This window comes from Chiloscyllium punctatum, chromosome 21 (genome assembly GCF_047496795.1).
Source record: "Chiloscyllium punctatum isolate Juve2018m chromosome 21, sChiPun1.3, whole genome shotgun sequence".
NCBI classification, from domain to species: domain Eukaryota; kingdom Metazoa; phylum Chordata; class Chondrichthyes; order Orectolobiformes; family Hemiscylliidae; genus Chiloscyllium; species Chiloscyllium punctatum.
In genome coordinates this window covers 22,311,517-22,327,392 of record NC_092759.1, presented here as the reverse complement: position 1 = coordinate 22,327,392, position 15,876 = coordinate 22,311,517, and the positions used below count along the sequence as shown (strand labels likewise).

General features: G+C 48.6%; 1 long non-coding RNA gene across 1 annotated transcript in view; it reads left to right on the top strand.

Annotated features, from left to right (window-relative positions):
• The window catches only part of LOC140492656 (uncharacterized), a 91,123-nt gene that overhangs the window by 12,843 nt on the left and 62,404 nt on the right, over positions 1-15,876 (top strand). The gene's annotated exons all lie outside the window — the stretch shown is intronic.

The window sequence follows — 15,876 nt, the reverse complement described above, 5'->3', positions numbered from 1 at the left end:
TCTGACACACACACACAGCACTAACCCGTCTTTATCCACTGTCTGACACACACACAAAGCACTAACCCGTCTTTATCCACTGTCTGACACACACACACAGCACTAACCCGTCTTTACGCACTGTCTGACACACACAGACAGCACTAATCCGTCTTTATCCACTGCCTGACACACACACACAGCACTAACCCGTCTTTGTCCACTGTCTGACAAACACACACAGCACTAACCCGTCTTTATCCACTGTCTGACACACACACACAGCACTAACCCGTCTTTATCCACTGTCTCACACACACACACAGCACTAACCCGTCTTTACCCACTGTCTGACACACACACACAGCACTAACCCGTCTTTATCCACTGTCTGACACACACACAGCACTAACCCGTCTTTACCCACTGTCTGACACACACACACAGCACTAACCCGTCTTTATCCACTGTCTGACACACACACAGCACTAACCCGTCTTTATCCACTGTCTGACACACACACAGCACTGACCCGTCTTTATCCACTGTCTGACACACACACAGCACTAAGCCGTCTTTATACACTGTCTGACACACACACACAGCACTAACCCGTCTTTATCCACTGTCTGACACACACACACACACAGCACTAACCCGTCTTTATCCACTGACTGACACACACACACAGCACTAACCCGTCTTTATCCACTGTCTGACACACACACACACACAGCACTAACCCGTCTTTATCCACTGTCTGACACACACACACACACAGCACTAACCCGTCTTTATCCACTGTCTGACACACACACACAGCACTAACCCGTCTTTATCCACTGTCTGACACACACACACAGCACTAACCAGTCTTTCCCCACTGTCTGACACACACACACAGCACTAACCCGTCTTTATCCACTGTCTGACACACACACAGCACTAAGCCGTCTTTATACACTGTCTGACACACACACACAGCACTAACCCGTCTTTATCCACTGTCTGACACACACACACACACAGCACTAACCCGTCTTTATCCACTGACTGACACACACACACAGCACTAACCCGTCTTTATCCACTGTCTGACACACACACACACACAGCACTAACCCGTCTTTATCCACTGTCTGACACACACACACACACAGCACTAACCCGTCTTTATCCACTGTCTGACACACACACACAGCACTAACCCGTCTTTATCCACTGGCTGACACACACACACAGCACTGACCCGTCTTTATCCACTGTCAGACACACACACAGCACTAACCCTTCTTTATCCACTGTCTGACACACACACACAGCACTAACCCGTCTTTATCCACTGTCTGACACACACACACACACACACAGCACTAACCCATCTTTATCCACTGTCTGACATACACACACACCACTAACCCGTCTTTATCCACTGTCTGACACACACACACAGCACTAACCCGTCTTTATCCACTGTCTGACACACACACACAGCACTAACCCGTCTTTATACACTGTCTGACACACACACACAGCACTAACCCGTCTTTATACACTGTCTGACACACACACACAGCACTAACCCGTCTTTATCCACTGTCTGACACACACACACAGCACTAACCCGTCTTTATACACTGTCTGACACACACACACAGCACTAACCCGTCTTTATCCACTGTCTGACACACACACACAGCACTAACCCGTCTTTATCCACTGTCTGACAAACGCACACAGCATTAACCCGTCTTTATCCACTGTCTGACACACACACACAGCACTAACCCGTCTTTATCCACTGTCTGACACACACAGCACTAACCCGTCTTTATCCACTGTCTGACACACACACACAGCACTAACCCGTCTTTATCCACTGTCTGACAAACACACACAGCACTAACCCGTCTTTATCCACTGTCTGACACACACACAGCACGAACCCGTCTTTATCCACTGTCTGACACACACACAGCACTAACCCGTCTTTATCCACTGTCTGACATACACACACACACAGCACTAACCCGTCTTTATCCACTGTCTGACACACACACACAGCACTAACCCGTCTTTATCCACTGTCTGACACACACACACAGCACTAACCCGTCTTTATCCACTGTCTGACACACACACACAGCACTAACCCGTCTTTATCCACTGTCTGACATACACACACACACAGCACTAACCTGTCTTTATCCACTGTCTGACACACACACACAGCACTAACCCGTCTTTATCCACGGTCTGACACACACACACAGCACTAACCCGTCTTTATCCACTGTCTGACACACACACACACACACACAGCACTAACCCGTCTTTATCCACTGTCTGACACACACACACCGCTCTAACCCGTCTTTATCCACTGTCTGACACACACACACACAAAGCACTAACCCGTCTTTATCCACTGTCTGACACACACACACACACAGCACTAACCCGCCTTTATCCACTATCTGAAACACACACACAGCACTAACCCGTCTTTATACACTGTCTGACACACACACACACACAGCACTAACCCGTCTTTATCCACTGTCTGACACACACACACAGCACTAACCCGTCTTTATCCACTATCTGACACACACACACACAGCACTAACCCATCTTTATCCACTGTCTGACACACACACACAGCACTAACCCGTCTTTATACACTGTCTGACACACACACACAGCACTAACCCGTCTTTATCCACTGTCTGACACACACACACACAGCACTAACCCGTCTTTATCCACTGTCTGACACACACACACAGCACTAACCTGTCTTAATCCACTGTCTGACACACAAACACAGCACTAACCCGTCTTTATCCACTGTCTGACACACACACACACAGCACTAACCCGTCTTTGTCCACTGTCTGACACACACACACAGCACTAACCAGTCTTTATCCACTGTCTGACACACACACACAGCACTAACCCGTCTTTGTCCACTGTCTGACACACACACACAGCACTAACCCGTCTTTATCCACTGTCTGACACACACACACAGCACTAACCCGTCTTTATCCACTGTCTCACACACACACACAGCACTAACCCGTCTTTACCCACTATCTGACACACACACACAGCACTAACCCGTCTTTATCCACTGTCTGACACACACACAGCACTAACCCGTCTTTACCCACTGTCTGACACACACACAGCACTAACCCGTCTTTACCCACTGTCTGACACACACACACACACACACACACAGCACTAACCCGTCTTTATCCACTGTCTGACACACACACAGCACTAACCCGTCTTTATCCACTGTCTGACACACACACACAGCACTAACCCGTCTTTACCCACTGTCTGACACACACACATAGCACTAACCCGTCTTTACCCACTGTCTGACACACACACACAGCACTAACCCGTCTTTATCCACTGTCTGACACACACACACAGCACTAACCCGTCTTTATCCACTGTCTGACACACACACGCAGCACTAACCCGTCTTTATCCACTGTCTGACACACACACAAGCACTAACCCGTCTTTATCCACTGTCTGACAGACACACACACAAAGCACTAACCCGTCTTTATCCACTGTCTGACACACACACACACACAGCACTAACCCGTCTTTATCCACTGTCTGAAACACACACACAGCACTAACCCGTCTTTATACACTGTCTGACACACACACACACAGCACTAACCCGTCTTTATCCACTGTCTGACACACACACACAGCACTAACCCGTCTTTATCCACTGTCTGACACACACACACACAGCACTAACCCATCTTTATCCACTGTCTGACACACACACACAGCACTAACCCGTCATTATCCACTGTCTGACACACACACACAGCACTAACCCGTCTTTATCCACTGTCTGACACACACACACAGCACTAACCCGTCTTTATCCACTGTCTGACACACACACACAGCACTAACCCGTCTTTATCCACTGTCTGACACACACACACAGCACTAACCCGTCTTTATCCACTGTCTGACACACACACACACACACAGCACTAACCCGTCTTTATCCACTGACTGACACACACACACAGCACTAACCCGTCTTTATCCACTGTCTGACACACACACACACACAGCACTAACCCGTCTTTATCCACTGTCTGACACACACACACACACAGCACTAACCCGTCTTTATCCACTGTCTGACACACACACACAGCACTAACCCGTCTTTATCCACTGGCTGACACACACACACAGCACTAACCCGTCTTTATCCACTGTCAGAAACACACACAGCACTAACCCTTCTTTATCCACTGTCTGACACACACACACAGCACTAACCCGTCTTTATCCACTGTCTGACACACACACACACACACACAGCACTAACCCATCTTTATCCACTGTCTGACATACACACACAGCACTAACCCGTCTTTATCCACTGTCTGACACACACACACAGCACTAACCCGTCTTTATCTACTGTCTGACACACACACACAGCACTAACCCGTCTTTATACACTGTCTGACACACACACACAGCACTAACCCGTCTTTATACACTGTCTGACACACACACACAGCACTAACCCGTCTTTATCCACTGTCTGACACACACACACAGCACTAACCCGTCTTTATACACTGTCTGACACACACACACAGCACTAACCCATCTTTATCCACTGTCTGACACACACACACAGCACTAACCCGTCTTTATCCACTGTCTGACACACACACACAGCATTAACCCGTCTTTATCCACTGTCTGACACACACACACAGCACTAACCCGTCTTTATCCACTGTCTGACACACACAGCACTAACCCGTCTTTATCCACTGTCTGACACACACACACAGCACTAACCCGTCTTTATCCACTGTCTGACAAACACACACAGCACTAACCCGTCTTTATCCACTGTCTGACACACACACAGCACTAACCCGTCTTTATCCACTGTCTGACACACACACAGCACTAACCCGTCTTTATCCACTGTCTGACATACACACACACACACAGCACTAACCCGTCTTTATCCACTGTCTGACACACACACACAGCACTAACCCGTCTTTATCCACTGTCTGACACACACACACAGCACTAACCCGTCTTTATCCACTGTCTGACACACACACACAGCACTAACCCGTCTTTATCCACTGTCTGACATACACACACACACAGCACTAACCTGTCTTTATCCACTGTCTGACACACACACACAGCACTAACCCGTCTTTATCCACGGTCTGACACACACACACAGCACTAACCCGTCTTTATCCACTGTCTCACACACACACACAGCACTAACCCGTCTTTACCCACTATCTGACACACACACACAGCACTAACCCGTCTTTATCCACTGTCTGACACACACACAGCACTAACCCGTCTTTACCCACTGTCTGACACACACACAGCACTAACCCGTCTTTATCCACTGTCTGACACACACACACAGCACTAACCCGTCTTTATCCACTGTCTGACACACACACACACAAAGCACTAACCCGTCTTTATACACTGTCTGACACACACACACACACAGCACTAACCCGTCTTTATCCACTGTCTGACACACACACACAGCACTAACCCGTCTTTATCCACTGTCTGACACACACACACACAGCACTAACCCATCTTTATCCACTGTCTGACACACACCCACAGCACAAACCCGTCTTTATACACTGTCTGACACACACACACAGCACTAACCCGTCTTTATCCACTGTCTGACACACACACACAGCACTAACCCGTCTTTATCCACTGTCTGACACACACACACAGCACTAACCTGTCTTAATCCACTGTCTGACACACACACACAGCACTAACCCGTCTTTATCCACTGTCTGACACACACACACACAGCACTAACCCGTCTTTGTCCACTGTCTGACACACACACACAGCACTAACCCGTCTTTACCCACTGTCTGACACACACACACAGCACTAACCCGTCTTTACCCACTGTCTGACACACACACACCGCACTAACCAGTCTTTATCCACTGCCTGACACACACACACTGCACTAACCCGTCTTTGTCCACTGTCTGACACACACACACAGCACTAACCCGTCTTTATCCACTGTCTGACACACACACACAGCACTAACCCGTCTTTATCCACTGTCTCACACACACACACAGCACTAACCCGTCTTTACCCACTATCTGACACACACACACAGCACTAACCCGTCTTTATCCACTGTCTGACACACACACAGCACTAACCCGTCTTTACCCACTGCCTGACACACACACAGCACTAACCCGTCTTTACCCACTGTCTGACACACACACACACACACACAGCACTAACCCGTCTTTACCCACTGTCTGACACACACACACAGCACTAACCCGTCTTTACCCACTGTCTGACACACACACACAGCACTAACCCGTCTTTATCCACTGTCTGACACACACACACAGCACTAACCCGTCTTTATCCACTGTCTGACACACACACACAGCACTAACCCGTCTTTATCCACTGTCTGACACACACACACAGCACTAACCCGTCTTTATCCACGGTCTGACACACACACACAGCACTAACCCGTCTTTATCCACTGTCTGACACACACACAACACTAACCCGTCGTTATCCACTGTCTGACACACACACACAAGCACTAACCCGTCTATATCCACTGTCTGACACACACACACACAAAGCACTAACCCGTCTTTATCCACTGTCAGACACACACACACACAAAGCACTAACCCGTCTTTATCCACTGTCAGACACACACACACACACAGCACTAACCCGTCTTTACCCACTGTCTGACACACACACACAGCACTAACCCGTCTTTATCCACTGTCTGACACACACACACAGCACTAACCCGTCTTTATCCACTGTCTGACACACACACACAGCACTAACCCGTCTTTATCCACGGTCTGACACACACACACAGCACTAACCCGTCTTTATCCACTGTCTGACACACACACAACACTAACCCGTCGTTATCCACTGTCTGACACACACACACAAGCACTAACCCGTCTATATCCACTGTCTGACACACACACACACAAAGCACTAACCCGTCTTTATCCACTCTCAGACACACACACACACACAGCACTAACCCGTCTTTACCCACTGTCTGACACACACACACAGCACTAACCCGTCTTTACCCACTGTCTGACACACACACACAGCACTAACCCGTCTTTATCCACTGCCTGACACACACACACAGCACTAACCCGTCTTTGTCCACTGTCTGACACACACACACAGCACTAACCCGTCTTTATCCACTGTCTGACACACACACACAGCACTAACCCGTCTTTATCCACTGTCTCACATACACACACAGCACTAACCCGTCTTTACCCACTGTCTGACACACACACACAGCACTAACCAGTCTTTATCCACTGCCTGACACACACACACAGCACTAACCCGTCTTTGTCCACTGTCTGACACACACACACAGCACTAACCCGTCTTTATCCACTGTCTGACACACACACACAGCACTAACCCGTCTTTATGCACTGTCTCACACACACACACAGCACTAACCCGTCTTTATCCACTATCTGACACACACACACAGCACTAAGCCGTCTTTATCCACTGTCTGACACACACACAGCACTAACCCGTCTTTACCCACTGTCTGACACACACACAGCACTAACCCGTCTTTACCCACTGTCTGACACACACACACACACACACAGCACTAACCCGTCTTTACCCACTGTCTGACACACACACACAGCACTAACCCGTCTTTACCCACTGTCTGACACACACACACAGCACTAACCCGTCTTTATCCACTGTCTGACACACACACACAGCACTAACCCGTCTTTATCCACTGTCTGACACACACACACAGCACTAACCCGTCTTTATCCACTGTCTGACACACACACACAGCACTAACCCGTCTTTATCCACGGTCTGACACACACACACAGCACTAACCCGTCTTTATCCACTGTCTGACACACACACAACACTAACCCGTCTTTATCCACTGTCTGACACACACACACAAGCACTAACCCGTCTATATCCACTGTCTGACACACACACACACAAAGCACTAACCCGTCTTTATCCACTGTCTGACACACACACACACACAGCACTAACCCGTCTTTATCCACTGTCTGAAACACACACACAGCACTAACCCGTCTTTATACACTGTCTGACACACACACAAAGCACTAACCCGTCTTTATCCACTGTCTGACACACACACACACACAGCACTAACCCGTCTTTATCCACTGTCTGAAACACACACACAGCACTAACCCATCTTTATCCACTGTCTGACACACACACACAGCACTAACCCGTCGTTATCCACTGTCTGACACACACACACAGCACTAACCCGTCTTTATCCACTGTCTGACACACACACACAGCACTAACCCGTCTTTATCCACTGTCTGACACACACACACAGCACTAACCCGTCTTAATCCACTGTCTGACACACACACACAGCACTAACCCGTCTTTATCCACTGTCTGACACACACACACACAGCACTAACCCGTCTTTGTCCACTGTCTGACACACACACACAGCACTAACCCGTCTTTACCCACTGTCTGACACACACACACAGCACTAACCCGTCTTTACCCACTGTCTGACACACACACACAGCACTAACCCGTCTTTATACACTGTCTGACACACACACACAGCACTAACCCGTCTTTATCCACTGTCTGACACACACACACAGCACTAACCCGTCTTAATCCACTGTCTGACACACACACACAGCACTAACCCGTCTTTATCCACTGTCTGACACACACACACACAGCACTAACCCGTCTTTGTCCACTGTCTGACATACACACACAGCACTAACCCGTCTTTATCCACTGTCTGACATACACACACACCACGAACCCGTCTTTATCCACTGTCTGACATACACACACACCACTAACCCGTCTTTATCCACTGTCTGACACACACACACAGCACTAACCCGTCTTTATCCACTGTCTGACACACACACACAGCACTAACCCGTCTTTATCCACTGTCTGACACACACACACACACACAGCACTAACCCGTCTTTATCCACTGTCTGACACACACACACACAGCACTAACCCGTCTTTATCCACTGTCTGACACACACACACAGCACTAACCCGTCTTTATCCACTGTCTGACACACACACACAGCACTAACCCGTCTTTATCCACTGTCTGACATACACACACACACAGCACTAACCCGTCTTTATCCACTGTCTGACACACACACACACAGCACTAACCCGTCTTTATCCACTGTCTGACATACACACACACACAGCACTAACCCGTCTTTATCCACTGTCTGACACACACACACACAGCACTAACCCGTCTTTATCCACTGTCTGACACACACACACAGCACTAACCCGTCTTTATCCACTGTCTGACACACACACACAGCACTAACCCGTCTTTATCCACTGTCTGACACACACACAGCACTAAGCCGTCTTTATACACTGTCTGACACACACACACAGCACTAACCCGTCTTTATCCACTGTCTGACACACACACACACACACAGCACTAACCCGTCTTTATCCACTGTCTGACACACACACACAGCACTAACCCGTCTTTATCCATTGTCTGACACACACACACACACAGCACTAACCCTTCTTTATCCACTGTCTGACACACACACACAGCACTAACCCGTCTTTATCCACTGTCTGACGCACACACACACACACAGCACGAACCCATCTTTATCCACTGTCTGACATACACACACACCACGAACCCGTCTTTATCCACTGTCTGACATACACACACACCACTAACCCGTCTTTATCCACTGTCTGACACACACACACAGCACTAACCCGTCTTTATCCACTGTCTGACACTTACACACACACACAGCACTAACCCGTCTTTATCCACTGTCTGACACACACACACACAGCACTAACCCGTCTTTATCCACTGTCTGACACACACACACAGCACTAACCCGTCTTTATCCACTGTCTGACACACACACACAGCACTAACCCGTCTTTATCCACTGTCTGACATACACACACACACAGCACTAACCCGTCTTTATCCACTGTCTGACACACACACACACAGCACTAACCCGTCTTTATCCACTGTCTGACATACACTCACACACAGCACTAACCCGTCTTTATCCACTGTCTGACACACACACACACAGCACTAACCCGTCTTTATCCACTGTCTCACATACACACACAGCACTAACCCGTCTTTACCCACTGTCTGACACACACACACAGCACTAACCCGTCTTTATCCACTGTCTGACACACACACAGCACTAACCCGTCTTTACCCACTGTCTGACACACACACACAGCACTAACCCGTCTTTACCCACTGTCTGACACACACACAGCACTAACCCGTCTTTATCCACTGTCTGACACACACACAGCACTAACCCGTCTTTATCCACTGTCTGACACACACACACACACACACAGCACTAACCCGTCTTTATCCACTGTCTGACACACACACACACACAGCACTAACCCGTCTTTATCCACTGACTGACACACACACACACACAGCACTAACCCGTCTTTATCCACTGGCTGACACACACACACAGCACTAACCCGTCTTTATCCACTGTCTGACACACACACACAGCACTAACCCGTCTTTATCCACTGTCTGACACACACACACACACACACACAGCACTAACCCATCTTTATCCACTGTCTGACATACACACACACCACTAACCCGTCCTTATCCACTGTCTGACACACACACACACAGCACTAACCCGTCTTTATCCACTGTCTGACAAACACACACACTCAGCACTAACCCGTCTTTATCCACTGACTGACACACACACACACACACAGCACTAACCCGTCTTTATCCACTGTCTGACACACACACACAGCACAAACCCGTCTTTATCCACTGGCTGACACACACACACAGCACTAACCCGTCTTTATCCACTGTCAGACACACACACAGGACTAACCCTTCTTTATCCACTGTCTGACACACACACACAGCACTAACCCGTCTTTATCCACTGTCTGACAAACACACACACTCAGCACTAACCCGTCTTTATCCACTGACTGACACACACACACACACACAGCACTAACCCGTCTTTATCCACTGTCTGACACACACACACAGCACAAACCCGTCTTTATCCACTGGCTGACACACACACACAGCACTAACCCGTCTTTATCCACTGTCTGACACACACACACACAGCACTAACCCGTCTTTGTCCACTGTCTGACATACACACACAGCACTAACCCGTCTTTATCCACTGTCTGACATACACACACACCACGAACCCGTCTTTATCCACTGTCTGACATACACACACACACAGCACCAACCCGTCTTTATCCACTGTCTCACATACACACACAGCACTAACCCGTCTTTACCCACTGTCTGACACACACACACACACACACAGCACTAACCCGTCTTTATCCACTGACTGACACACACACACACACACAGCACTAACCCGTCTTTATCCACTGTCTGACACACACACACAGCACAAACCCGTCTTTATCCACTGGCTGACACACACACACAGCACTAACCCGTCTTTATCCACTGTCAGACACACACACAGGACTAACCCTTCTTTATCCACTGTCTGACACACACACACAGCACTAACCCGTCTTTATCCACTGTCTGACACACACACACACACAGCACTAACCCATCTTTATCCACTGTCTGACATACACACACACCACTAACCCGTCTTTATCCACTGTCTGACACACACACACAGCACTAACCCGTCTTTATCCACTGTCTGACACACACACACAGCACTAACCCGTCTTTATACACTGTCTGACACACACACACAGCACTAACCCGTCTTTATCCACTGTCTGACACACACACACAGCACTAACCCGTCTTTATACACTGTCTGACACACACACACAGCACTAACCCGTCTTTATCCACTGTCTGACACACACACACAGCACTAACCCGTCTTTATCCACTGTCTGACACACACACACAGCATTAACCCGTCTTTATCCACTGTCTGACACACACACACAGCACTAACCCGTCTTTATCCACTGTCTGACACACACAGCACTAACCCGTCTTTATCCACTGTCTGACACACACACACAGCACTAACCCGTCTTTATCCACTGTCTGACACACACACACAGCACTAACCCGTCTTTATCCACTGTCTGACACACACACAGCACTAACCCGTCTTTATCCACTGTCTGACACACACACAGCACTAACCCGTCTTTATCCACTGTCTGACACACACACACACACACACAGCACTAACCCGTCTTTATCCACTGTCTGACACACACGCACACAGCACTAACCCGTCTTTATCCACTGTCTGACACACACACAGCACTAACCCGTATTTGTCCACTGTCTGACACACACACACAGCACTAACCCGTCTTTATCCACTGTCTGACACACACGCACACAGCACTAACCCGTCTTTATCCACTGTCTGACACACACACACACACAGCACTAACCCGTCTTTATCCACTGTCTGACACACACACACAGCACTAACCCGTCTTTATCCACTGTCTGACACACACACACAGCACTAACCCGTCTTTATCCACTGTCTGACACACACACACAGCACTAACCCGTCTTTACCCACTGTCTGACACACACACACAGCACTAACCCGTCTTTATCCACTGTCTGACACACACACAGCACTAAGCCGTCTTTATACACTGTCTGACACACACACACAGCACTAACCCGTCTTTATCCACTGTCTGACACACACACACACACAGCACTAACCCGTCTTTATCCACTGTCTGACACACACACACAGCACTAACCCGTCTTTATCCATTGTCTGACAAACACACACACACAGCACTAACCCTTCTTTATCCACTGACTGACGCACACACACAGCACTAACCCGTCTTTATCCACTGTCTGACACACACACACACACACAGCACTAACCCGTCTTTATCCACTGTCTGACATACACACACACCACGCACCCGTCTTTATCCACTGTCTGACACACACACACAGCACTAACCCGTCTTTATCCACTGTCTGACACACACACACAGCACTAACCCGTCTTTATACACTGTCTGACACACACACACAGCACTAACCCGTCTTTATACACTGTCTGACACACACACACAGCACTAACCCGTCTTTATCCACTGTCTGACACACACACACAGCACTAACCCGTCTTTATACACTGTCTGACACACACACACAGCACTAACCCGTCTTTATCCACTGTCTGACACACACACACAGCACTAACCCGTCTTTATCCACTGTCTGACACACACACACAGCACTAACCCGTCTTTATCCACTGTCTGACACACACACACACACACAGCACTAACCCGTCTTTATCCACTGTCTGACACACACACACAGCACTAACCCGTCTTTATCCACTGTCTGACACACACACACAGCACTAACCCGTCTTTATCCACTGTCTGACACACACACAGCACTAACCCGTCTTTATCCACTGTCTGACACACACACAGCACTAACCCGTCTTTATCCACTGTCTGACACACACACACACACACAGCACTAACCCGTCTTTATGCAGTGTCTGACACACACGCACACAGCACTAACCCGTCTTTATCCACTGTCTGACACACACACAGCACTAACCCCTCTTTATCCAATGTCTGACACACACACACAGCACTAACCCGTCTTTATCCACTGTCTGACACACACACACACAGTCCTAACCCGTCTTTATCCACTGTCTGACACACACACACAGCACTAACCCGTCTTTATCCACTGTCTGACACACACACAGCACTAACCCGTCTTTATCCACTGTCTGACACACACACACAGCACTAACCCGTCTTTATACACTGTCTGACACACACACACAGCACTAACCCGTCTTTAACCACTGTCTGACACACACACAGCACTAACCCGTCTTTATCCACTGTCTGACACACACACACAGCACTAACCCGTCTTTATCCACTGTCTGACACACACACACAGCACTAACCCGTCTTTATCCACTGTCTGACATACACACACACACACAGCACTAACCCGTCTTTATCCACTGTCTGACACACACACACAGCAGTAACCCGTCTTTATACAGTGTCTGGCACACACACAGCACTAACCCGTGTTTATCCACTGTCTGACACACACACACAGCGCTAACCCGTCTTTATCCACTGACTGACACACACACACTGCACTAACCCGTCTTTATACACTGTCTGACACACACACAGCACTAACCCGTCTTTATCCACTGTCAGACACACACACACAGCACTAACCCGTCTTTATCCACTGTCTGACACACACACACAGCACTAACCCGTCTTTATCCACTGTCTGACACACACACACTGCACTAACCCGTCTTTATCCACTGTCTGACACACACACACAGCACTAACCCGTCTTTATCCACTGTCTGACACACACACACTGCACTAACCCGTCTTTATCCACTGTCTGACACACACACACAGCACTCACCAGTCTTTGTCCACTGTCTGACACACACACAGCACTAACCCGTCTTTATCCACTGTCTGACATACACACACACACAGCACTAACCCGTCTTTATCCACTGTCTGCCACACACACACAGCACTAACCCGTCTTTATCCACTGTCTGACACACACACAAAGCACTAACCCGTCTTTATCCACTGTCTGACACACACACACACACAGCACTAACCCGTCTTTATCCACTGTCTGACACACACACACAGCACTAACCCGTCTTTATCCACTGTCTGACACACACACACAGCACTAACCCGTCTTTATCCACTGTCTGACACACACACACAGCACTAACCCGTCTTTATCCACTGTCTGACACACACACACAGCACTAACCCGTCTTTATCCAATGTCTGACACACACACACAGCACTAACCCGTCTTTATCCACTGTCTGACACGCACACAGCACTAACCCGTCTTTATCCACTGTCAGACACACACACACAGCACTAACCCGTCTTTATCCACTGTCTGACACACACACACAGCACTAACCCGTCTTTATCCACTGTCTGACACACACACACTGCACTAACCCGTCTTTATCCACTGTCTGACACACACACACAGCACTAACCCGTCTTTATCCACTGTCTGACACACACACACTGCACTAACCCGTCTTTATCCACTGTCTGACACACACACACAGCACTAACCCGTCTTTATCCACTGTCTGACACACACACAAAGCACTAACCCGTCTTTATCCACTGTCTGACACACACACACACACAGCACTAACCCGTCTTTATCCACTGTCTGACACACACACACAGCACTAACCCGTCTTTATCCACTGTCTGACACACACACACAGCACTAACCCGTCTTTATCCACTGTCTGACACACACACACAGCACTAACCCGTCTTTATCCACTGTCTGACACACACACACAGCACTAACCCGTCTTTATCCAATGTCTGACACACACACACAGCACTAACCCGTCTTTATCCACTGTCTGACACGCACACAGCACTAACCCGTCTTTATCCACTGTCAGACACACACACACAGCACTAACCCGTCTTTATCCACTGTCTGACACACACACACAGCACTAACCCGTCTTTATCCACTGTCTGACACACACACACTGCACTAACCCGTCTTTATCCACTGTCTGACACACACAC